Genomic DNA, 4,279 nt, shown 5'->3' with positions numbered 1-4,279 from the left:
TTACTTTCTGCAGCCCCCCCCCCCCATCACAATCATGATATATATATATAGCTTCAAATAGGATTTTTATCCAATCAAAATGTTTGATGAATTGCAATTTCATAATTATTGTTACCAATTCCAATATCTCAAAATAAAAAAATACTATAGCCTAGTAAGACAAGTAAACTGTCATGAATTACAATAAAACAAAGAAATTGACCTACAAACACTATACGTATATATTTGGAACAATACTGGTAACCAAACAGTTTCTGTGTCCCTATGACTTCCATAGTATTAAAAAAAAAACACTATTGGAGTCAACAGGGACCAGAACTTTCTGGTGGTTATGAATATTCTTCAAAATATCTTATTTTACGTTGAGGAGAACAAAGACATTCATACAGGTTCAGAACAACTTGAAACCGAGTAAAATATGACAGTATTTTAATTTTTGGGAGAACTATATAAATTTAAAATCTAATCATATAATGCCAGGATCTCATAATAGCCAACTAGCGCACATGTTTTATTTATTTATTTATTGAACTATTAACGTTAATTTAAGACACAAATGACTGTGTTGACGAGGAGACAGGCATTTTGACACATAACTATGTGTATTCGAACGTTTAAACACAAGGCGCGAAAAATAACTCTTTACAGTGTGTTCACACCAGACACTAATGTGATTATTCGCGCAAGTAGATTACATACAAAGTCAACGCAAAAACGAGAATAGAGGCAAATTCACGCCGGGCGACGCGAATGACGCGAAATGCGCGACGCGTTTGCCGCGAACGCACGATATTCACCTCAATCGCGTCTTTCAAAAAGTTCAAAAATTTCAACTCTAGCAGAAAATTCGCATGACGCGTTCTCGCGCAAGCCAATCAGCGAAGAGTTTCTTGACATGTCCAGTTGAATCAGACAATAGGAGAGAGCATTATTGTCTGTTATTATATAGGTCAGGAGCATAGAAAACAATTAAAATCAGTTGTAGTGGTAGTTGTATTTACACACACATTAATGCAGGATCCTAACGTTACTCATCGTCCTCTGGATGGTGCTGTGAACCCAGACGCGTCGGCGTTTGGCTTTCCATTGTATTTGGGACTTTTTGACAACAGGTACAAAACAGCGATTGTAGTTATCTCCTCCATGGTTGATCGCGCTGTTTTTATTCGCGCGAGTGACACAAAAAACATCCCGCAAGTAATCTAGAGCGAGTGACGCGATGCGTATATTCGCTTCGCATCTGGTGTGAACACACCCTAAGTTTAGTCAGGAGCAAGTGCGCTCCATGCGTATCAGAAACCGTCTTAATGCACGCATTTGCCAAAATGAATTCTGCCCCACTGCTTAATGTCCCTGAAGAGTTAAATTCGTTTTTAAACCACAATGCTTAAATGCGTTTAAATTACAAGCTTACATCATGATGCGCAAAATGAATTTCTCAACCCATAAGCGAATATATAGGCCTATAGAGTTATTTCAAACACAAAAATAAATATATATCTGTCAAGTTAATAATCAAACTAACCTGAAATCTGTTTTTAAAAATCTGTGTTTTTATCTGCTCCACTAAATAATAGCGCTAAAAAGTGAGGGGCGTGGTGGGGCTTTGGCCCCCTCCTTGCTCGGGCCCTGGGGCTTCAGCCCTGCCTAGCCCAATGGTTAATGCGGCCCTGCATATATATATGTATATATAATTCCATGTTGAAAACTTTTTTTTTTTTTGGTAAAGCCTTGCTGTCCTTGCTGAATAAAAGCATTTCTTGTTCGTTTGACAAACACACCTCATGAAGAATTCTCTCACAAACTGCCACTGGAGTGAAAAAAGAAAAACAACAAGCACACATACAGTGACTTTTTGTACAAGTACGCCCATGTGAAGCTGAATCTTCAAATGCAACCCTCCTGCAGTGATCCTAATTGAGGGACAGAGAGGGGTGAACATGTTCTGGTTTGAGAACATGTGAGAACAGGCACTGAATCAGAACGTCCACTGAGCAGCTAAAATGTTCCACAGACTGATTCAAACAGTAATATGCTCCCTAAGGTACGTGTAGAAGGGATCTTAGGCAAGACAAGACATTGAGTCTTTTGACAAATCCTGGAGCAACACCTCTGTCTATTCTGACTTTTCCTTCTCACACAAGCATTTGGAAATCCTAAAAAAAAAAAAAAAATCCTTGTTTTTGCTAATATTTTGTCTACTGTGTGTTTTGTCTGTTTAGATGTTTTCTAATCATCTATCACCCTCAATTAAAGGGTGTGAACTTAATGTGTAGTCACTGCGGATCAGCCCAGCGCTGCTGGTCCCGCTATTCACATGAACAGGTAAATAAGAGCTCATTTAATTGTGTACCACCTTGACAGGCTTTGAATAACGCATTATTTTACAATTCAACCTGGCAATTCATCTGATTTCCAGGCCAGGCAATTTACTGTAATTTATTCCACTCTGATACAAATGCTCTTCAAATGCAATCCATGTTTTCCAGAGGTAACACTTAAATTACAGCTTTGATTTGCTCAATAACACAGCAACAAGGCAGTGTGAGGAGAATCAATACACTTGCTGGCTGCAAATTGAAGGCTATTATCGGTTCTCATGAAGCGCCGAGACGTAATGAAGGTATAAAGTTACAAGAAAAACATCAGAGTCATATTTGCTAGAAGTTAAAACTGTTAAAAAGAGTTAAAAAAATGAAACCAAGAACTTGACTCAAGTGCTTGAGCAAACATTAAATTGTTCCATTTCTATTAGAGATGCACCGATTGCAATTTTCTTGGCCGGTTCCGATTTCCAAGTTTTGTAAGTGTGACCTGTCGATACCGATTTTTTGCCGATTCCGATTTTCTTTCTAAAAACTATAATTGACAGCATACACAAACAAAAATCTGTACTTTTTTTTTTTGATGCAAAAAAAATTATTTACATAAAAAAATTATTAAACATTACAATTCCCCAAATCTGGACAAAGTTACAGATGTTCTCTCACTTAAGCAAACTGTAGAGCTGTTACCATTCAAATAAAATCAGTATCAACAAACTCCATCTTCCTCTACAGGAAACACAGAAGCTGCATCTGAATTGGCATTAGATGTAATTACACAGACTGATGAAGCTAAGGTGCCATAAATGCATTTACACTGCTAAATTTCGAATGCATAAAGAATTTTATAAGATTAATGTTTTAAATATTTTTTAAACATACAAATAAGAAATGTTGGGAAAAATGCAATGATAGTTTTAAATATGAAACCAGACCATTAGGTGGCGGCAAATGACTGTTTGAATGAATGAGCTATTTAGTCCTTCAACAGATTCGTTCAACGGCTGATTCATTCAGAAACGAGTGTGTGACTACTGTCTTTATGAACGGTTTACTGAATCATTGACACACTTGATTTGTTCAAAAACGTGGATTCGTTCAGTAACGAAACACCGCTGTGTTGCTCGGAGACACAAAACAGTTCTGCTGTGGCTTTGATTGGAACTATATTTGTCAGTGAAATTGAGCAAAAAAAGTCAATATTGTGTCTAAAATGTAAGTCAATTCATTTTAACTTCATTTTTATTGAACTACTATTTTATAAAAGCACATCGTGTTGAAACATTGGTCGTGCAATGTTGCGTACCTATATTATATATACAGTGGGTACGGAAAGTATTCAGACTTCAGACTGACGACTGAAGGTCTGGAATTCATGACAGCGTCTTTGTCAAACAACCAATCACAGTTCGTTTCATTCGCAGCACGTTTCGGGGCGTGGAAATGTTGCCTCAATAACAGACCGGTAAGTAACTCTCGGATGTATTTGAAAAATTCTGTGCCGCAAACTTAAATATTTTACATTGAGAATCCAGCGTTTAGTTGATCCTGATAAGCGCTCGTCGTCACAGTTGTAAACACGGCGGCTTTCTTCTTTCGTGAGGGGGTTTGGCGCCACGGCATTTTTGTTTCCAGGTGGAACGTTAAGGGGGGGTACAATGCTGTTTCATGCATTCAGAGTTATTTACACTGTTAAAAACATGGCCAAAGTTTCAAAAAAACGATTTGGACATATAACAGAGTATTTCTGTGCCAAATACACACTTCCGGGTTTCTTACAAGTTTCGTAAAGTTTTTTTCGATCATGGATCTTCATTACGTCATGAAGGATTTTAATTAATCTGAAAATCAAATTAAGGCATTAAACATTTATTTTAAACCAAATGAAAATTAAACCCTTTTATTTTTTGGCAAACAAACTGAGGTTTACTGTTGAAATTAATACATGGAAGAAA

This window comes from Sinocyclocheilus anshuiensis, unplaced genomic scaffold, assembly GCF_001515605.1.
Source record: "Sinocyclocheilus anshuiensis isolate Anshui unplaced genomic scaffold, SAMN03320099.WGS_v1.1 scaffold49, whole genome shotgun sequence".
Classification (NCBI taxonomy): domain Eukaryota; kingdom Metazoa; phylum Chordata; class Actinopteri; order Cypriniformes; family Cyprinidae; genus Sinocyclocheilus; species Sinocyclocheilus anshuiensis.
This window is presented reverse-complemented; position numbering follows the sequence as displayed.